Source organism: Emydura macquarii, unplaced genomic scaffold (assembly GCF_026122565.2).
Source record: "Emydura macquarii macquarii isolate MOO-44397 ecotype Brisbane River unplaced genomic scaffold, CSIRO-AGI_Emac_v2 contig_1348, whole genome shotgun sequence".
NCBI classification, from domain to species: domain Eukaryota; kingdom Metazoa; phylum Chordata; order Testudines; family Chelidae; genus Emydura; species Emydura macquarii.
The window spans coordinates 16,570,736-16,594,428 of NW_027131485.1; positions in this window are offsets into that span (position 1 = coordinate 16,570,736).

The window sequence follows — 23,693 nt, forward strand, 5'->3', positions numbered from 1 at the left end:
GCCGGGTTTTAAGATTTTGGTTTTTACTGTTTACTGAACCAGGACTTTATAGTATGGAAAATGGAGAAGTGGGATTTTTCTATGGTTTCTTTTTGCTTTCTTAAAGGAAAGTAAATTAGACCCTGCTTGCTGATGAAACTTTCACTCCAGCACAGCTCATGTTTGACATGGAAGGGGCTTGGAGAAATGTGTTTGTCATGGGGGTATGCAGGAGTCACCAAATAGGAACCACTCCAGCCTGTGAGTTTTACAATACATCTGCTGTCCCTCCATGTGGTGTCTTAGGGTTCACAGGATCTGTGAATGAGGATTCCCAAAGCCCCCTCCCATTGCTGTCCTTCATGATGAACCATGCACAGCTAAAAAGAAGGCCCTCTCATTGACACATGTTCGGTACAGAGGTACCCCTACGCAACAAATGCTATCCCTCTGTACCACAGTGAATTTCACCTCTCTGAGAGTCTAAAGAGGGACAGAAAAAGAACTGGAATAGGATCCTATTGACTACACTTCCTGTAGGGCAGGCATAATCCTGTCCAAGGCTGAGCAACCCCATCCTCTCTTCCCCCTCACAAATGCTGTAGCCTTTACCCAAGCAATGCTCCCACTGACTTCGTTTAGAGCTTTGCCTGAGTAAACTAAGCCTGAGTAAACTAGCCTGAGTGACGAAATCTCTGTTGTGCTCTCTGTATGTTGAGAGAGAGAAAGAGAGAGAATATTGGAAGGCATAGATTTGTTCTGTATTTGTACAGCTCCCAGCACAATGGTGTGATAAGGTAATACATATAAATGATAATACGGGGCTCTCATTTGCCATGGCTTGTGGTGCAGTCCAGTGGTTTATCTGCAGTTCATATCACAGACGGAGGAAAAAGATACCCTCTCAGGTAGCCTGTATTTCCTCCCTCCTCTGTGTTGCATGTATCCTCCCAGCAGCCCAGTGCACCACCCATGTGGTAGTAGAAGGGTGAACACCACAAAATACTGAGATGCTTTCCAATGTATCACAATTACAATACCACCTGTGCTAAACAACTGAATACTGTTCCATTACTAGCACTTGTAGAGCATTCAATTATCCTCTAAATGTCTCATTTGTTATCTGTGAGAGCTTGCAATAGGACACCGTGGAGGGAATTAGAGGGTGTGTGCCTCTCAAACACTGCCTCCAAGGAAGTGGGGATTTCTGTGTTTCTCCTTTTATGAGCGTGGTTTTTTAAAGATGAAATAGGTGTTCTGTATAGCAGTCATATAAACATCAAAACTCAAGAAAGTGAAAATCAGTGTGAAAAAATAAATGTGTGATTGAATCTCTTAAAGAAAGCATTGCCGGGACATATTCAAAGGACACCCTATGCAAGCCAGTAAGTGGTGGGGTCAAAAATGCTCCCAGAGGGAAGCAATATTGTGTCAGTAGACTGAAGGCTAGTTTGGAACTTCTTATTATTTATTCATGTTACTGTAGTGTGTACGAGTCACAGTTATGGGACCTGGACCCCATTTCACTAAGTGCTGTACAAACAGAGAAGAAGAAGACAGTCCTTGCCCCAAAGAGCTGACAATCTATAAGACAAGTGACAACAGATGGATACAGACAGGAGAGTACAAGGAAACAATGAGAAAGTATTGTGTAAAGGGAAAAGACAGATAGTGTGGGAGAAGTGGGGAGAACGCACAAACAGAATGAATAATGTGATGGTGGCAAATGTCATGTTAGTGCCACAGTTTTTTGGGGGGTGGATGGGCTTCCTTAAGAAAGGATTAGCTAACTGGAAAGAAAAGGTATGGGGACAGGGAGAAGAGGGTAAGAACAGGCAGATGTGGAGTGAACTGAGGTGAAGAGACTGAGGGAAAAGTAGGGAGCAAAAAAGGGGAGAGTTGGACACAGCCAATCAGTGTGGGGCAAAGACAGTCAGAGAACAGTCAACAGTTTTGACTGGCATGTCCAGAGGTCCTGGTCTGGCTGCTTCTGCCCCTACCAGCTGGAGTCTCTGATTGTCTGCTCTCTGCATTTGTTGTTGAGTTTACCCTTGTTGAATGCTATATATATATGTGTGAAGGAAACATAATTGTAAATGATGTAATATTACACTTTTGTTGTACGTTAGACTGTGGTTTGTTGTTATTTCCACTTTTGGATGTGTCTTTCCTCTGTGCGTAGAAAAATGTCATTGAGAACCATTTGATAGGTTTGTAATTTCCCACATGCCAATGTTAAAATGTGCAGTTAAATATGAACTATTTCTGAATAGTTCTGGAAATAATAGGTGATCGTTGGGAGTGGGTGTCATTAAAATGCCAATAATGATCCAGATTTAGTGCTGGTGTTATCTGAGGTACCGCAGTGATGTTTCTGTTTTACCTATGGGGAGATCATCTCAGATATCACTGGGTGATAACTTTGGTGATGACTTTTTAATGGCAACTGCTGTTCCTCTTTGAATGGGGCCAAGACCTCCACTGAGCAAGGTACTTAAGCACATAATGAACTTCAATCACCTGTCTAGTTCCACTGAATCACATGCCTGAAGTTAGCATGTGTTTAAGTACCTTGCTGAATTATGTACAAAGACCTATTAGGACTAAATACTATGGCGATTGGTGATAAATAAAGTACTACATTGACTGGTGATATGGAAGTATGAGAGAGAGAAGAAATTAGGTGACACCAGCGATATGGCTAAGGTATAGTTCCCATAAGTAAATATGGTGAGCAGTCTAAGTTGGATTCCCATTCCATGGATATATCTACATAAAGATGAACATTGAGCATTGCTATTCTAAACAAATGTGTTTTTACCACTTTTGTTATAAATAACCAAAGCTATTAAAAAGGCCTAGGTTTGTTGCTCCTAAGACAATACCAGAGCAAGTTTAGAAGGATGGATCCTACTAAAGGTTGCTGACAATTTAAGGACAAACAGACAGAAGTTAGGGAAAGGGTAACAGTGGCAGGCAATTTATACACAATGCAATGGGCAATCAGGAACGTCAGTGTGAGCAGGTTGACTTAGAGAACCATTTATGGGACTGGAAGAATAGAATTTCATGCTGTTTCAATACCTGGAGGATGCAAAGACTGTTTTTTATTGTATTTCAGTGCCAGTTATGCCTCACTCAGGCATTAGAAATTGCAGTGAAAAACATAATACACACACAGATCCCAACATATGTAGCTTTTATTCAGATTTACCCCAGATATTGTTAGTTTCAAATTGCCAACAACAATCTCTTAAAGATTTCAAGCAAAGAATCTCCATCAAACTCTTTTATAGTTTAAAAAAAAAAAAAAAGTGACACAATAGCAGCGGATGAAGCTGTGGATGATGAATATTTTTAATCTTTGCATAACAGGGCAACAATGCCATAAATACACATTCATCAAAGCGTATTCATTCTGGCTGTGTGGTACCAGATTCTGCAATTAGGAAACTGCCAGACATTTTTCAGAATTTTACTGCATTAAGAATATTCTTCATCATTAGTTACATACTTCACAGAGAGAATGCAGAAGAGGAGGTTAACTGTTTTTTGTTAATGTTAAACACAAATGGGGTTTGGGTTGCCTCAGTTTATAGCTGGGATTTCTAGAAGGGGTCTGATTTTTTTTCAGAAGGTTGGGTGGTCAGTGATTTTTGAAAATCAGGCCCCTGTTCAGACTCTGTTTGGATACCAAAAATTGTGGCACCCAAAAGTCACTAGTTATTTCTGAAAATGTTGGCTCATGCCTTTAAGAAACCTGATCCAAAGCCCTTTGTTGCCAACAAACTTCTATTGACTTCAGTGGTTTTAAGAGAGCCAAAACTAGGAAGGTGACATTTCTGCCCCATGCTGCTTCCCTGTCTATGGATTTTCTGATGTGTGTGGGCATGAATTCCAACCATACTGCAAAGAGAATTCAGTATTATCTGTAGCCAGATCTTTATTTGATGCAGTTGCCAATATATTTGGAAAAACTGACTTGTTTTTCTAAAACTATGGAGAATAATACATAATTTCTATACAGTGTGTCAGTGGAGAGGGCAATTGCTCAGAAAAAGAACAGATTACAATATAACATGATTTGTCCAGCTGTAGCTATCAACTTATGTTGTCAAATGAAGTTGCACAGAAGTGAGTTTTCAGAGCAGGAGAATAAGGTTTATGGCTCATTAACAATAACAGAGTTGTACACCTACTCTGTAATTCCTGAAAATATATTTTCTCCTTCAGTACTGCATATGCCATATAGAAAGACAATAATTACAGAAAGTAATTGCATACGATCCTCATAACTCTAAAAGTCATATTGCCTATTTTAAAATTGTTCATTTCTTGAAATAAACCATCTTTACAGAGTTAATAGGCATAACTTCCCTTTATTTTATTAAACTCCTTACATTTATCTAAATATGTTTAAAAATGAATCAAGAACATTTAGTAAAGAGGATAGATAAATTGAAAATGACCTTCATGAAAAATATATATATGTCAGTGACATAATTTATCAGTTTTGCTTTTCTATCTAATAAAAAGATAAAATATGATCAAGATTCATACAGAAAAAAATCATTAAAATTAAAAATATCTGTTTTAATTGACTCAAGTAACCCCTTACCTGATTGCAACTACTTAAATAACAAAAAACATGGAATTAACACAATCTTTGCAAACCATCACATTTACATTGTATACTATGCTTGTATATTACATCCTTTCCTTTTCTCCTCTGCCTTGTCTATTTCGATTTGTAAGCTTTGTGTGGTAGGAACTGTCTATTTCTTCATTTGTATAGCAACTACCAAAATGGGGCCATATCCTTGGTCAGCCTGTTGGCACTACTCTAACGCAAATAATAAGATTTTTGCTTGATCGTAGAGGAGCTGATGTAGAATGGGATTTTCAGAAGTGCTTGGTGTTGGCCTAACTTTGTTTGCATTGATGTCAGTGATATTTTACCAATGAAAATCCCACCCATAGTGTTCAAGGGGCTACTTCTTTCATAGGGAATGACAATTCTTCACTGGCTGAAAGATTAGCTACACTGATGTGATGACAATAGTTATCATTTCACTGTCATAGGTCACCTCCTATGTGAGAAGAGAAAGCTGTATATTAAATGAGGCTCTGGCTAAAAAACTCATTAGGTTTAATATTAGATATATTGACATACTTTCAAAGCAATTTTCTGTATGCATAGCTCAGTCTTTACCCTCCCCACTGCATCCTTCCAAGATCACATTGGGATTGTTACTAATATTGTACATAGAACATATTTAGACTGGTATTTGTTTCCCCTGTCATTGCCAAGTGTTGTGATCAGCTTGGTCATCTCTTCGTTATTTGGATCAGATAAATATTTAGGTCCATATGCTGAACTCAGTCCATACGCACAACTCCTGTTCAGTCCATGGGAACTCATCATATGGACAAAGTTCAGTGTATGACCTTTAGTGATCAGTTACCTATTCTGCTCCGTGCAGTTTGCAGTTTGTTTGCTAAGCAATCAATGTGAATTTCTGCCTGGTGTAGAATGAAACTCTTCTTTCATTCGCTGAATTGCCTTCACTGACACTGACAGTCTTCATCAACATTCATCCACTATGTCATCCAAAGCAAGATGATACATTCCACCTTTGCACCCAAGGGTGTTTAGTGTGCAACCAATTTTCTTTGAGTTGCTTTCTTGCACCACTCGCTACATCATTGGACTCCAAAACCTAATTGTACCATCTTCTGCCCTCTGAAACTAGCTCATTTTTCTCCTGCCGAGCCCTCAGAGATTCTGTCAATCAACATGAAACATGTCACATACAGAACAGGGAGGCAAAAGCTGTATTCTTTAGGCTATTCATTAGAAAGAAGTGCAACAAAATATTTTAAAATGTTGGCTTTATGTTCACTTTCTTTCTCTGATCAAATGCATCTCAGTTTTTAATCTGCTCAGTTTGTTCCTGGCTTGCTCTAAGTAAATGAAAACTTGAATAGATGCTAATAATAGATTTGTACAATTAAAAAAATAAATAAAGCCTGAAGGCAAATTTTTTTAAATGTACTCTTACAGGATTTCCCTTCTCTGTCTACGTAAAATGTAGTCTATTCATCATTTCCATATGCTTTTAAATATGATTGTAATATCTAATAATTATGTTCAATTATATTAGTTTTTTCTCCTCTATTATAGTCTATCTAAGGAGCACATAAGCCCCTAAAAGCAAATGGGCTCGTCAAAACAGGGTGACATCGACTCAAACTCATAGGCTACAAGAATTCATTATAAACAAAATCTGTCAAATCTTTTCACTAATAAGGGTGTAGATCTTATTACAGCCTCGGGACAGCAGTAACTTATCCTCTGACACATTATGTGAATTTTATGTGCCTACTCTATAAAAAGTGCACAGTTTCCATAGCAATTTCGGTACTTATTGGATACATGATGTGACAGCAGGTACCATTTTTCCTCCTTCCATGATAAATAGTTTTTCCCTTCTCCCCATTAGGATGCTGTTAGAAATCAGGATTTTGCTCTGGCACAACTAACCACTAATATCAATAATTTGGCTCAGATGTTTATTATGACAATGAAAACTTCTCTCCTCATTATCATTACAACTTTTTGTTGTTTGGGCTAGCAATTTTAAAGGAATGAAACAGGGATGGAAAGATACAGGTGGAGAACTGGTTCAGAAACAATAAAAATTAACCCAAAACACACAACTGAATATGATCGTTTTTTAATGTTGAGAAAGTTTAGTAAACTTAAAAAAAATCACATCTCTGACTTTTTTTCTTTAATTTATTTATGACCAGAATTTAGAGGTACGCAAATACAAGAGGGGCTGTTCATTGGCCTGGTTGGAAACTGCAGGGACTATGACAAATTTTGTGAGAGATTTTTCATCTGGATTAAGATCTGAAAAGCATGTGAATGTGTGCTCGAATGAACCTTTCAGATATCTTACTGGATATCATCATATGAAATGAATTTTTCAGACATTCTGGGGGTTGTCCATGACAACTTCTGTATAGAGCTGAAAAAATAATTTTGTGAAACATTTTGAAATTTCACATTGTTTTTACTTAGGAGGTTTTGAAAAAGACCCATCTTTTGGGTTTTTTGGCCAAAAAAAGAAAATTTAATAATTTTTATAGATATAATTATAGATATTGTTTTTTACTGATCCAAAAATCCATTTCTCAATAAATAATAATGCTTTTGTAAAAGTTTTTGATGGTTATTTAAAAAAATGGTCATTTTTTCCTCAAAAAAAAAAAAACTAGACATTTTGATGTTGGCAGTATTTTTCAGTTTTTGAAAAAGGCAATGTTATGATAAAAAAAATCATTCACAATACTTGGACCAACTCTATTTCTGTACATATAAAAAGATTCATGATTTCATTTGAACCCAGATCTAACAGACAGAGATTCTAAGACAGCCATTTGAAGCCAGGCATTTATCAAACAGTACTCATGAACTGAGGTCAAGGTCACTTGTGCCTTTTTCATTTCTGCTCTGAGCAAGCATTATGGCACTTTTCCATCTGGCAAAAGGGCAGGGCACAAGACCTCTGATGAAAACTCTGTCGTCATGCCTTGAAAAGCTGGTGGGGTAACTAAGACCATTGCCATATAACAAGGAAGTTTCATTGCATTTACAGTTCAGTCTCCACTAAAGATAAGCAAAGGTCTCTCTTGACACATGGCTCTATTTAGATTCAGGTTCACGTTAAGGTTTACAGTACTGAGAAAAAGCAGCCTTTTAAAATGGGTTTATAGGTCAGTTCACCAACCTTGTCCACCCACTCTCTATCCCAGCTGTTCCCAAATATTTTCACTGCATGACCCCATTTTCAGATGTGTTGTTCCCCACTACTCCAAACAACATGGAAGTTGCAGTTTAAAAATGGTGTCCTCCCTACAGTGTGACCTCACATGCACTGTACATGCAAGGTCATGCCGCAAGGAGGATGCCATTTTGCTTTACAAAACGGCATCCTCTGGACTGCATAATCTCACACACATATGGTGTGTGCAAGATTGTGCTGCACGGAGGGCACTGTTTTGTAGAGTAAAATAGACATGACCTCAAGCATACAGTACACGTGAGGTCATGCTGTGTGGAGGAGGCCATTTTGTAAAATGGTGTCCTCTGCACGTTCTGGGTTGCCATGACCCCATCTGCTGATGAAGCAACCCCACTTGGGCTCAGTTTGGAAACTGCTGCTTTATCCCCTTTTAATTAGTTGAGTACCTGCTTCTGATCAGATGACTTGGGGATAGCCAGGATGGAGAAGAAGGTGATCTGGGCTTCATTTCATGTGAATACAGCCTGAGAACGAAATAGCTTGCATTTCTGCAGCTCTTGCTATGCCTCTTCCTTTCTGCTCTTCAATTGAATGTATGTGATTGTGACGAAGTGAAGATATTCTTGGGGTTTTTTCTGAGTGCTGTGTGTGTGCCTCAGTTTCCCCCCATGTGTTACTCATGTATTTCGGTGATGGGACCATGTGATCATTGCAGAGGCCACGGGAGGGCACATGGGCTTTCCCCAGCCACACACAGGTAAACCTGGCCAGGACCCCCTGCCTCAGCCCAACCAGTTGCAACAGGTTGGAGCAGGTAAAGACCAGAGGGAGTGGCCACTTCACCAGGGAAAGAGACACAGGACTGGAGAGGGCTTAGGGGACAGGTCTGAAGGTGGCTGGGGGAAAGAGGTCAGTCCCATGTGGGGGCCCGGCGGGAAGGGAGCCCCGAGAATGGGGTCGCTGCTCTAACTCCTAGTTAAGCTACTAGCAAAGTCCTTCTACACTGTGATCCTGAGAACTAATAAACCCTTCTGACTTCCATGCTGGCTGTGAATCGCTTCTGACTGCAAGGTGAGGTGCCTGGCCCTTTGGGCATGGAGGAACTCCCCAGGACCCCTCCAAGGGGGGGTACATCAGGGGGAGTTCCTGGCGAAGCAGGAATGTTGAACCCTCCGAGGCCAGATGGAGGAGATGACTGTACAGGTGTGGGGAGACCCAGGGTGGCAGACCCCTGAAGGGCTAGAGTCCTGTCAGGCTGTGTCAAGAGGAGTCCAGAGCACGATCCCCAGGGACTACATTGCAGGGATATATTTGGATTTTAAGAGGCTTCTGAGTATCATGTTGCTCACATCTGTTTGCAGCCTTTAGCCTCTCACTTTGAGGAGCAAGCACCTTCAAGCCTCTAGTGCAACTTCCTGGCACCAGTTGGGTCACCAGAACGGAATGGGAACCTGCAAAGTATCTGACTGGTAAATCCCCCTGAGCAGAATGAATCACTGATCTCCTAAATACGGCTTAGGGCTTAAATAGAATTTGAGGTGCATATGCCAAGTGCTTACCTTTCTCACAGGACTGAATTTGTACCTCCGTAGGCAACCTAGGGGGAAATCTTTAAACTCCTCTTTAGCGCTTTGCGTGTTGGTTTGTGTCCAGCCTGCATATTGGTTTGATTAGATCAATATTTTTGTGTAATAGATTATGCTAAAGATGAAATATATGGGCTTGCATAACAACCTCATTGTTTGATGTTTTAAGCATTATTAGATTTTACAGTATGGATGGTGCATTGATCTGCAGGTGTAATATATGGTTGTCAGGCAGCGATATTGGTTTCTGTTAAATATATTTTCAGTAAGCATTACTGGTTTGTACATAAATATCTGGATTAATTTACAAGAAACTATGATAATTTTTGATCTATGTTAATTTTTATGTACCACAAATTATTGGTTTGTATTATTTGCCAACAATATTGGCTTAAACTGGTTTATGTGCAAAAGAAGTGTTGATCTTTCTCTTATGTATTGATTTGCCAGCTAATTGTATTGCTTTTTATGAAAGAGGTTGAAAAATATGAAGTAATCTTATTCTGATTGGCTAACAAAGATTCCTGTTTATAAAACTCAGGAGCAACTTGCCAGGCATGATTAGTGTTGTTTATTACTTCTATTCAATTCCATATAGGTTTTTATACCACATTAATCACCGACCATAGTATCTGAGCTCCTTCTAGTACTTGGGGACCTTAGCTGAGAACAGGACTCCATTGTCCTAGGCACTGTCTAAATATGGAATAAGAAGCAGTCCCTGCCCTGAACTACTTCCAGTATAAATACCCAAGACAGACACAGGGATATCACATAGAAGGAGAGTGAACAATGGGATGGTCTGTTAATGTCATGTTATTTCCACAGTGCTTGTACTGGTTTCTTTGCTTTTGTGTTTTAAATTACATCAGTATCTTGAGTCAGGATTGCAAGATTGGGCATTGGAATCTCTTTGGTAATTCCAGAGGGTTAATCTGATTTAGGGTATATCTACATTGCCAGGGCTGCACAGATCGATGCAGTGGGATTGATTTAACGGGTTGTGGAGACCTGCTCAATTGACCCTGGAAGTGCTCTCCAGTCGATACCATTTATCCACCCTCTTCCCCCCCAGAAGGAGGAAGTCTGTGTCGACCGGAGGGCATCTCCTGTCGACGCAGCGCAGTGAAGACACCGCAGTATGGCAACGTAAGTAAGTCAATGGGGGATACAAAAGTTACATTATATAGCTTGTGTACCTCCTGTCAACTGCCGGAGGCAGTGTAGATCAGGCCTCAGTTTACAGAAGGTCAGCTCTTACGGACTTTGAGAATAAGGCCCTTTGTTTCTCCATAGGTATGTGGTACAGAACATATGTGATCTGGGACTTGCAATCTAGGATGGATATCTTTCCAAAAGATATGCTCTAGTTATGGGCTTGCTGCAGAATTCCCAGCGGGAGGTTCTGTGGCCTGCCTTATGTAGGAGGTCAGACTAGACATTGTACCTTGAAAAATCTCTTAATCATATGAAGGACCTGCTGCAGCTGCTTGTCTCTGCTCCTGCAGACTGAGTCACTGAGTGGTGCCTTACAGCAGTTTGTTTCCTTCTTGAGCTGACGTGTCCAGGGGGATATATTGGGCCAAATGGGTGTGACACTTCCCATGCTACCTAGCATTGTGAAGCACCTTGCTCTCCCTGGCCCTTAGCAGGAGGGAGCCTTCTCTGTGTCTGCTGCTGGTCAGCTTCCGGACTCCACTGGTCCTGGGTAATACAAGCCCTCCCCTCTTAGCTTACGCAGGCTCCGCTGCCCCTCCGCAGGTTAGCAATAGCACACACCAACCCCTGAAGCCTCCTTGCATCTCTAGAGTTTCCAGCCCCTGTTTCACTGGCTACTCATGGTACTCACAGATGTACTACTCCCAAGGAAGCAGTACAGCCCAGCTTATCAGCAGCATCTCAGATCACCGCTTCGCTAAACTGACAGCATATAGATATGTTTCCAGTGGAAACAAGTGAAAGTGTATTTAACTAAATACAGAAACTGAGAAATAGTAAGTACAAGTATTGGAAACAAAAAGCTATATGAAAAATAAAATCATAACACAGTCTAGATTCTCGACTCTATTAACAAGATACTTTCCTGCCTACTGAAGTTTAGCTCACAGTCGTTGCAGCCACCGGTTGGCTGTGATCCTCTTTTCATAAGACAGAACACAAGGACAGTTCATCTCCTCGGTGAAGGATCCAGAGTGCACCTCAGTACTTCCAAGAATCCATTGTCATTACTCACAACCCCCCTGCAGCTTTCCTCTCTTGTGATTTTGCACTTTTGATTAGCATCAGGCCCAGTAAGGCAAAGAAGCCTCCATTGTGATATATACAATACTCAATGCACACATAACCAGACAGAGATATGCATCTGCCTGAAAGGAACCTATCCAAGGTTTGTCACTTCCTGGTGACCTGCCTTTAATATCAAAGCTCTAAGAACATAATTTCTAGTATAGGTAAGTAACTTCTTCAATGTTATCCATATATATATTTCACACTGATTATGGCAATCAGTAAGCTACTGGCTCTCGGTAGAGACCTCACATGCCACCTTCGGTGAATTATTATGCATCAATCTGGCGTAGGGGATCCCCATAAAACCCTTATGCACTCCCTATGCCCTCTGTTAGTTGACACAATGGTGTTGGTGGCCTGGAGTGGAGGTCTTTCCTACACAATTCTGGGTAAACCCAGAAGGGTCTCAGTTTTCTTATCCATATTACCTTCCTCCTATCAGTACACTCACTATTAAAGAAAAACTAATAATGTAGAGGAAAATTTTGCTCATTATGATTATTTATTAATTTTATTGCACTAGCATCTAGAGAACACAAGACCCTAGTACCAGATATCACAACTGGATCAGCTTTCAGGTTTTTTTAAAACCATTGAAGGAGATGTTGCAATACATGCATTTTAACCTTTTTACTGACATTTTTTTTTTAGCTAAGGCTCTGGTTAATCTTTGTGTGCTTTTCAACGGCAGGAGCTCGTGCCCCACTTTCTCTGCACCATTCAATATTCCAAGTCAATATGTAAGTGCTAATGTGGAGACTAACTTGCTTCTCAGTTTACTTTACAAGATGCAGTTTAGAAAGTAGTAGGAAGACAAATTGTATGATTGCATCATCTGAAATATAAGGGGCTAGATCCTCAGATGGAATAAATTGGCCTAGCTTCATGGAACTCAGGGTATTGTTCACTGAGTTTCTGAACTCTGCTTTGTTAAACATAAGGACAACAATTGAACAGTTGATGCTGATTTAGACCATTTTCTTTTCTGCATGAGGGGAGCATTTGCTGAGCTGTAGAGATCTAATCCTTCTTGACTTTATGCTAGGTCTCCCGTGCTCTGCTTCCACTCCGACTCTCTAATCCCTTTGCCAGTGCAGAGTGTTACATACAACAGATGATTAGTTTGGCTGAGTTGTTAGAAAGCCCGTGTATTATTTAACAGAAGATCAATACCACACATTTCTTCACATTTTAAAGATTTATGTCTTGTATGTGAGATTTCAGGTTGGCTCAATTTTTTTTATCCATCTAGACACTCAGTTTAATTTTCCCTGAAAATTGAAGAAAAGTCTGTTTTGAGTCATAAGAAAGCAAATTAAAAAGAAGTGAACTTGTTTTCTATGCTCATTAAACTCATATTTGCTTTAACAATGTCATTTCTGTCTTCAAAGAATAAAGAGACCCAGGAATTCATCTTAAAGATTACCCACTGCTGTCCTTACAGTATATGTGGATGACACACACGCTAATTACTACACTTAATTGCAATGGCTGTTTTCTGGTCCAGCTTGTAATTAAGCCCTTCTGCAACTCTTTATAATAAGAAATGACTAAAGAGAGGCAAAAAAAAATCTTTGACAGAACAGTTGTTTGCCCAGAAATGCAGTTCAATTTAAATAAAAACATTTGGGAGGAACATGTCAATTTTGAGGAAGTATTAGATGAGGAAAAAGTCAAAAAAAAGTTTTGGTTTGATAACAACAAAATGTTTCATTTCAATTTTCTCATTTTGATTCACTTTGTTCTCTTTTATATGACATTACTATTAATTCTACATTATATCTAACATTTATTATTATATAATATGTAATATTTTAATATGATATAAATGTCATTCTCACAATAAAACATTTTTACCTTATTAAAATGATGATTCAGCAGTATTGAAGCAAAACATTTTGATGGTTCCAAATCAGAGTTTATCAGCATTTTTGTTTTGTGGGAAATTTTGACATTTTAGCTTTTTATTACCATTCTAATGTGAAGTGGTGATGGTCTGTTTTAAATTTCAGCATTTCCTGTGGAATGAAAATTCAGGTTCTGACCAGCCTTAGGAATGACTGTAGGACTGTGAATGCCATTGGCGTCGAATGACTTGCTCCCAATGACACCATATTCATGTCCTTAAAAATTAGACATGGGTTCAGACTATTACTGCTATTATTGCTGGATCAATGTTTTCAGCAAAACACATCTGGGGCCAAATTTGTTTTAAATTACACACCCATATAATCCCATTAAAGTTAATATGGCTGCAGAGATGTAAAAAAGGGCCAATTTAGCCCCATGGATTGCAGTTTTTGGATCGATGTTGAACTAAAGCAGTGATAGTTTTCCACAAGTTCTCAGATGCGTGAGGAACCACTCCTTGCTGTTAATTACTTTATACTCAAGGCTCAGTAACATTCAACTTTCAGGTATAGTCAATATGTACAGTATTACATCCAAAAACCAACCTTACCTGAATGTTAGGGTTGCAAAAGCTAGGAAAAGTCAGAGTTAAGGTTACCCATGCAAACAATTCAGCCCCCTTGTACGTATGTGCTACAATAGTTTTCCACCCCATCACATCAAGTGTGATATGGTTCCACTTTTTGTCATACATTCTGGCCTACATTGTTGCTCAAAATATATTACCCCCTCTCTACTACTCCACTCTCCCGCCACAATTATGCACCTACCTAAGTGTGTGTAAGATATGTAATGTTTTAAAAATTTTTTATCTTTTGTCTTTCCCAGTCAACCCCCATCTCCTCAAGTCTGACATGCCATGAGAGTTTACAGTGTAATTATAGCTATGTTGGTCCCAGGATGTTAGAGACACAAGGTGGGTGAGGTAATGTTTATCATTGTCCTATGTGAGCTCATTTGAGATTGTCGTCATTGTCTGGTTTCAGTCACATAGTTATTATGGGGGCAGTTAGTGAACTGCATGAGGTACACCACAGGTTGTGACAGGCATGTGTAGGACCCATGGATCCTGAAAGGTGTTTTGGAGGAAGGGGGTGTTGATCATTGTATGTTGGTGTGTTCTCATCTGGGGGGAGCTTGCTTCTGATGATGAGCTTAGAGAGGTCAGGAGGTTGTTTGAAGAACAGAAGTGGGGTTCAGGAAAAATTTCTTACAGGATGGGGTCCCCATCGAGCATGGGTTGTAGTTGTTTGATTACACTCTGTATGGGTTCCAATCTGGGGTGGCAGATGACAAGTAGGGTTGTGCAGTTGGGAAGGAGTTTTTATTTCAGTATTGAAGCAGGTGCTGCCAGGGTGTTGGGATGATCCGTTCCGTGATGCAATATTACCTTACCCACTTTGTCTCTCTGAATTCCATGGTAATGGGCACTCTCCCACTTCTGTTCTGGTTGAAAACAAAATGTTGCTGTCATGCAGACATTTGGAAACCTCTCTCACTGAGTTAAATTTTGCTTTTATGTTTACAAAATTGTAAATTGTCTTGAAAAGTAATGGCTCAAAGTGCTAAGAGGCTTTGGACAGGACTTTTTATGGCAAAATAATGAAACAAATATGGAAGATTTTCCATAGCTCTAAAGTTAACTAGAAAACAGATATGAACATCAGTGAACTTTATTCATAAATCTGTACTTTAATGTACATATCAATGGACATACTTTATGAATCAATAAGGAATGCAATGACTGTAGTTCTTTGTCCATAAACCAAACACAGATTTTATATACTCACCGATATTGTTCACAGGAACCAATAAAAATATCTTGCAAACTAGTATATTATCTCTGAATGCATTACACATAGGGAAAGTGATATTCTTGCAGTTCAAAAAAAGAACATGATTAAAGCAAAACCAGAGGTTTTAATGCACAACAAAGTAATATATTTTTTCTATAAATCAATCTCCTATAACCTGGAAGAGACCACACATAAACCACATTTCATTGACAAAACAACATATTTGGTAGACAATACAATATGTAACACTAATGGGGTGTTTAAATTTCAGTCCCTGTTTCACCTTGTAGTATTTCTATTTTATGAATGAACACAACCATTAAATTAAAAATGAAATGAGGTGATAAATCATTGATTGGGCCATATGTGAAATTGTATGCTGCAAGTTTTTCTTGAAAGAAAAAAAAGTTTGCAAATATGTTCTACGATCAATCATTGCCTCTAGCTTTGCCATTTGCCTTTGATTTAACTACAACTTGATTGCTTCTTTAAATGCCTCTGAAGTCAGTGGCAAAACACAGTTTGATTTTAATAGGACCAGAATCCAGTCCTAATGATCAGGAATCCAAAACTGACTGTGCATTGCTTATCCTATCATTTTCTTAAGGGTCTACACTCATTGGATATACCAAAAATTCTGCCTATAGCCCCACTTAATGGTTCTGCTTCTTTCAGGGTGCAGACAACTGCACGAGTGCCATACAATTGCATTTTCCAATATTATGCAGGTCATTAAATACGATAGGAGACTGCGTGGCCTAGAGGATAGACTGGGACTCAGGAGAATTGGGCTCTATTCTTAGCTCTGCCACTGGCCTTTTAGGTGACCTTTGACAAGTCACTTCACCTCCGTGCCTTAGTTTCCCCATCTGTAAAAGTGGATAATAATGTTGACCTCCCTTGTAATGCACTATTCATAGATTCCAAGTCCAGAAGAAGCCATTGTGATGATCTAATCTGACCTCCTATATAACACAGGTCAAATGACTTTCCAGAACAATTCCTAGAGCATATCTTTAGAAAAGTACCTAATCTTGATTTAAAAATTGTCAGTGATGGAAAATCCACCATGACCCTTGGTAAAATTTCCAATAGTTAATTCTCTCACCATTTAAAAATTTACACCTTTGATCTACTGATGCGTTATTTAAGTGCTAGGTATTATTATTTATTGTTAGATAATCAGATCCATTTGGGTGAACCATTGCACTTGCATGGAACCCCCACTGGTTTCATTAGAGTTCCATATGGATGCAAGGGTCAGACAGAGGGATGTAGGCCTAAGTGTGCATCATTCTACAGAAACTCAAGACAGGTTTTCTTCAGGGGCATTCTCACACTAAGAATGCAGGCATGTCATTTCAGAAAATTCTGACGGGAGCAAAGTTGTGCCATTGTCCCTGATTCTGCCTTCCCACTAAGACTGTGACTGCCGGTGAGGGATTAATGGACTGGTCCCATCCTGAAGGGGGTCAGGGAGGTGACATTCTGGTCCTATCCCAGGAAGTGGGGGATGGGGGAGATAGCCAGAGGAGTGTGTCTCACCAATGGCCAGCCTAGGACTAGGATCCAGGTCTAGCTTGCACCATCGTGAGCTCTGACCCAAGCTGCTATTTGCTGTCTGGCCAGCAGAAAAATGACAAATATTGATTAGGATTCCACACGCACAATGGCCCCACAGACCCATGGGGGACATCACAGTGCCAGCTGGAAGGAAGCTATGAAAAGTCAGGGATGGGGCAAACCAAGGTTGGGGGTCAACTGGCCCCACCTCCACCCCTTAGCAAATGATATTGTAAGAATGGTACTGAAGAATGGAGAAGGCCTGTTGATGGAAATTCCCACAGTTATTTCTATTGTGACTCTTACATGATCAGATTTTAAAATTTTGTAGCAAAGTAGGTTTCGAGGGGTTTTTTAGATTTTTTTTTCTATGTATGATAGTATAAATCCACTAAGTTATTTTTAGATAGTTATGCATTAATTCTATGTAAACGTTTTTCATCGCTTCTTTTGGCCATTATAAAATCATGTTTGCTGGTGCAAATAGCAACATTTTATCCCATATAATACTGTTGGTAAAATTCAGAGAGATAGCAAATGGTTCCTTTGAATAGTCATAAAACTTAAATGGATATTTCACATAACTTGTTAGCATAATCAGTATTTTGGAGCCTTTAATATTGCAAATATCCAGATTCTCTAGTTGGCTGATTAACCACAGCAATTTTAAAATAATGGCACAAGGAAATAACTTCCTGAAGACCCAAATTGAATAACCAAAAGTCTATTTAACGTCTAAGGAATATACAAATTATTCTAATGCAGTAAGCCCTTTGCGTTTGGACAGTGTTGCAGCTTCTGAGTGTAGAACCCTTTTCATGTTCTTTAGAGTGTCAACATTTCATGCTAATATTCTACTTAAGTTTCAGCACTTCAGGGAGGACACGCTGAATTATATTACTGTAGGCAGTGTTGGAGGGACAAGATACTCTATCATATTACTCTAGGCAATGTACATTTTCTCCAATATACCAAGTATGAGATATGTCAGCAAACGGTTAAGTTTTTGAGGGTCCCTCCTCCCCAAATTGTGTATCTTGCTGGAATACAGATTTTCAAGATGGTTATTTAATCTAATATTCTGTCAAAGGGCCAAGAAGTTAAGCCAGGAAACTCTTTCTGCTTCCCTTGTGAAAAGTGAGCATTTGCTTCCTTTCAGTGATGGGCCCTGGTGTGGAATCTTTTGGGAGAGAAACTTGGAGGCCGTGACAAGGTGTTAGTACACCTGATTTAATTCTTAATCTTCCTGTTTAGCTGTGAGCTACTGAGTGGCTTCCAACAGATCAGTTATAAATCATTCCATCACGCACTGGTTCTTTTTCTGTTTTTACAACAGCAGCATGGAAGTTCGCCACAGTTTTATTCTCCATGACATTTAAAGATTTCTTCAGGGTCAGCAATCTCCGAAGTACGTGTCATAATATGAATTGTCATGGCCCAAAGTCTGCAAGTGTCAGTTTTTAACTGAAAATAGAAACAAATATGGTGATTGCTTTTCTTCTCAACTCTCTTAGTTGGCGAGAAAAAAGGTATTCTCCTATCAACACCTTTTCGCCAAAAAGCATTGGTTGTTTATGGTGGACTGTCTAGAATGCAGGTCCACCAACAGGAATTCTGGGCCTCAGGGCAGAACAGTCCCACCCTGCCCACAGTCTGCCCATGGCCGTGCCCACAGTCCACCCCAGGCCCTGCCCCTACTCTGGTCATCCTGCTTGCTGCCGTGTCCCTCCCCACCCCGCTCAGTCCCCAGGGAGTGATGCGGCAAGCGATGGGGGGTAGGGGACACAGCTGCAGAAAGGCCAAGCAGGGAAATGGGGGTGTGGAAGAGAGAAGGGGGGGCAGAGCAGAGAGTGGGCTGGTGGGGAGGGATGCGGCAGCAAGTGGGGCAGAGCAGGGGTGGGTGAGGGCCATGGGCAGAAGAGGTGGGATGGGGAGCTATCCTCCCTTAGGGGAAGCATTCACTCCATCACCATGGCCCGGGCCCCTCTTTTGCCCACTCCCAGCCCTCCCACATTGGCGGGCCTGCTAGAATTCAATTAGTGTCAAGTTTGTTCAGTGAGAGAAAAATCTCTGTGGTGAACAGACCTGAACAAACAGTTGTAAAATATTTTGGTGAGTGAATTTATATTTGGGGAATGATATATTTGAAAGTCAATTTGATATTATCCACATTTCAAGATCTCATCACATTCATGTTTTCATAAATGTTTTCATAAATAGCCAGTGAGTTTTGAGTCCCAGACTTGAGACTTTGTAAAAGGGCTTGAATTTCAGAGGGCAGGTGCTTCTCACTTCTAAAAATCAAACTCCTTTAAAGGGTCTCCAGTCAAGCGTGGCAAAAATCAGTCACTTCTGAAAATTTAGGCCTCAAGCATCAAAGCTTTACTAGCACAAATACTCTCAAAACCAAATATTGAGCTTGAATGGTCAAATATTCATTAAAGTAAGTTAGAATTGTTTGTTCAATTGTAAAATGTGAAGTCCATGCTGCACTGGATACATTAGAAGTGTTGAATGTCCTTTTTTTTCCCCCCCTGATTGGATGATCTATTTAACTAACTGACACAATAAACAAACTTATTATCATTTGAAATTGGGGGGCAGGGAAGGTTGGTTACTTGAATAAATTACAGTGCAGATTGCAAATTATATATTTGATTATAATACTTGCAGTTTGAAGCTGAATGTTCTGTGGAGGAAAAATAAATTGCTGAAAAAATTAATATATTTTGAATGGTTAATCCAAGAATTTCAAGATAGATTTCCACAAACAATTCATGAACAGAAAAAAGACAAAATTAACCAAATAAATTATTTGTGGTAGATTATTTGTTCATCTCTCTTAATAGAGAACATATCAGCTGGTTCTAAATAAAAATATTTTGTCAAATTTACCAGACTGATAAACATACAAAGAGATTGATTTAGGTAAATGAAGAAAATAACCACCAAAAATAACTGCCTGCCCAGGGTGAGCTCTACCATAAAAAGGTGCCTTTCCAGGATCGCAAAATATTAGGGGAAATAAGATAGTAAATCACTTTTTGATGTAAAAGGTACCGAAGTCTGGGAGGCGCAGACATTTTGCCTAAGGATTCACTTTTCCTAGAACTATATTGTACATATAACATTATGTAGGACTGTGAGTGTGTGTATATATACAAATGCTGTGTGTGAGAGAGAGTGTTTTCAGTGGACTAAATCCTCTTAACAACAGATCTTCAAACGTGGTACTATGGCATTTGAGTATAACTAGTGAGTGTTTAACTTATGAAAATAGATTGCCTGTCATTTTGTGACACTGAATGATTATGTCAACGTAACTTAGCCTGGATTCACCATGAAGAGTTGCTAATTTACCAACTTGATATTTTTCCCCCCTTAGGTAATTCAGGAAGTTCCCTTTCATTCTTTCTTTCTTTCTTTTAATTTATTTAAAGTTTGAAAAATGCTATGTGAGTCAATAAGGAGTCTGCAAAATGAATAACAGTGAGGGCAAAAAAATAAAATGTACTTGTTACCAGGATGTTTGCTGAAAATTTGAGGCCAGCTTCATGCCAGCAAAACAAACTCAGCAGCCTTCTGCCTACCTACAAGAAAAATACCCTTTAAAAACAAACCCAAAGAATCTTGCTTTGTTGTAAACAACCAAACCTGTGCACCACCACAGATGGATCAACTGGTGAATTCTTCAAGCTTTTTTTCTTTTTTCTGAGACATAGACTGACATCTTTTGATAAATACTATTCATTGATCTTTTTCAAAACCAAAAGGTCTCCATGCACCTCTAAAAAACTGATTCAAGTCCACTTCTGATGAACAGGATCCATTTTAAAAAAAATTTTTTTTTAACCTTCTCCTGACTTGTATCCAGCCAAATTTATCTGGTATGGACAAACCTCCCAGGCTGCCACTTTAGAGTTGCCCAGATTTTTGAGCTTCATAGGTTTGAAGCAGCCTCTGCAAAGCTATTCAGTTCAGGCCCCCATCCATTAGTATTATTTATATTTCAGTAGAATCTAGATGCCTCAAACTGAGATTGTTAGGCACTGTACAAACACATCGTAAATGGTTCCTGCTCTGAAAAGCTTGCAATCCAAATGGCCAAGACAGACAAAGGGAGTATTATTATCATGGTTTTACAAAGGGGGGGGCTTGAGGTAGAGAGAGATCATGATTTTACTTAAGATAATACAGGAATCTGTGGCAGAGCTGGAAAATGAATGCAGATTTTCTGTGTCCTAGTCCAGTGTCTTAGCCACAAAGGGCATTCTTTTCTCTCTATGTGTGCCATGAAAATCTATATTCCTCTTGAGCGTGCGCATAGTGCACTGTCAGTTATGTTACTTTGGTATTGAATTGAAATAATGAAGGGTTTAACTCTCTAATGAGCTTCACTGGGGTTCCAGGCAGGGGCAGGAATCTATTCATGTGGAGCTCCTTGCAGGATTGGGGACTAAAGTGTCCCTTGCTTTTCAGTTTTTTCTCTTCTCTTCCTCTTTCTTCACCTGTGTCTTCACTAGACCTTCCTCTCTCCTCTCTCACATCTCTCCTTCCTCTTTCTCACTCTTCTCTCCACCCCATTTGTCATCCTGCAACTCTACTCAGTTGTCCTTGTCCAGAGCGAGGGAGGGAGAGGAGTCTTCAAGCCAGGGTTTGGAGCTGCAGCTGCCTGTTGTGGCTGTGCCCATGGGTTGGGGAAGGAGGAAACAGCTCAGTCTCTCTAGTCCCTTCCAGGAAACTAGGACTAGTGCAGGCAACAAGGACTATGTCTGTAGGTGTCCCTGTGGCAAGAGGGCCCCACCTTTGGTGAAATGCTACTGTTGAGTTTATTGCTTATGAACCAGTGCAATGGAATGTAGAATTTTCACTGCTTCAAGGATACTGACAGTTCTGTGGTGAGTCCCATGGGAAATCACAATGCCCCCACCTTTATTCTGGGGCAACTATTTCTCCTGTTTAACAGGAACTTTCCACTTACTGTTACACCCTCTCTTTCCACAAACCCACTCCATTTCTGGACGTTAACTCTTCTCTTCTTGCCCCTATAGAAATGACCCTTCCACACCATGGCACAGGTTTGGAATCACAAAGGTCAGAGGGACAAAACTGTATTGAACTCTATATTGGATCCTAGAGCCAGGGAGCCTAATACAGCAGCTTTGGAAAGGGCCAAAGATAAGCTGAAATGGTAAAGTGCTCTCCAGGTAATATCCAATGGCCCAACAGTCCAGCAAAAGACCAAGGGGCTATGGGACTGTAGGAGACCTGAATTTTACTTTTGTCTCCACTAGTGAGTCATTGTGTAACCTTGCCCAAGTCATGGGTTAACCTCTCGGGGTTTCTGTCTTCACATCTGCAAAAATTAGGGCAATGTTACTTACTGATGTTTACAAAAATGCTTTGAGGTCCAAAATGGAAAGGTGCAAATTATAGATGGTCTCAGTCCAATTCCTAGTGAATAGCTGCCCATGTCTCTCGCAAATTATTGCTGTTGTAATTGTAACATTCGTGTTGGCCTTCCCTGCAGATGCACCAACAACTGAATGGGCATGGAGACAGATCTGTTCCATTTACCCTAGCTGTGATTTCCCCAAGATCAGGGTTGGGATGCACTGGTGAAGCTGTACAGGGAAAGCTTCCATTGTTTCTGTTGATTCTGTTCTGTGGATTAATAGACCAGTTTGTCACTCCGGAACCTCATTGCTTTTAAATTACACACATGAAAAAGGGCTGAGGCTTAGTCAGTCCTATGTAAATAAGGTTTTAAAATGTTGGAAATCTGTTTAGACTATCCAGCTGTACTGTATACATCACCTGGCATAGAAAATCAGAGGAGTCAGCAAACCTTGGTGTGGGGGAGGATGGAATGTTGTATCAATTTGTTTTTGAGATTCCATACAGCAACAATAAATCAGCTCAGTGCTGCAGTATCTCATGTATTCCTTCAGCTCTAAGGCGGATACCATACAAAATGTATGATTCCTGTTTGACCTTGCAGAAACCCAGCCTCTAATTTAATACCATTGAGCCAAGTGAACATGTCTCCAAAAATGCAGAGCACTCGGAAACACATTGCCGAGTGAAATAAATAACATAAAACCTTTCAAGCTAGGCCTCACAAACAATTAACTGTCCAGCTCCGTGAAGCCTATCTGACTTTCTCGGCAGATTGTTATTTCATAAAGTGAGACCACTTGTTTGTTTTTCTGGGCCTATCAGCGGAATTCAATTGAAGGAAAGAGTTGGTGAGAAGGAGAAACCGGGGCTTTTGAAATAGGGATTATGTATATAAACTAGGTCAGCTTGGCCTAGAAATCATTTGTTATCTATGCCCTTGGCTATGTAAACGTTGCCTTCTATATGTTTCCTGTTTGCTGTATCATTTCTACCAACTGCATCTGAAGAAGTGAGCTGAGGCTCACGAAAGCTTATGCCTACTGAAATTAAATTTGTTAGTCTTTAAAGTGCTACAGAACTCCCGTTGTTTTTGCTGTATACAGACTAACACAGCTACCCCTCTGGAATTTTTAACACTGTTTTCTATCTCATTCATAATGTGATCAGACTCCTCATCCTTTCTTCAGCTCCTCAGTCTTCTCAAGCCTGTCTACCCTTCTCATTTCTGAGGTTTCACCTTTTATTTTCTTTAAACTTTTTCATTTAAGCACTTGCCTGTTTGTTTCCTTCATCCTCCCATCTTTTTAATTCTCTCACAGTACTTCCATCCTTTTACCCTGCCTTAACAGAACCCATTT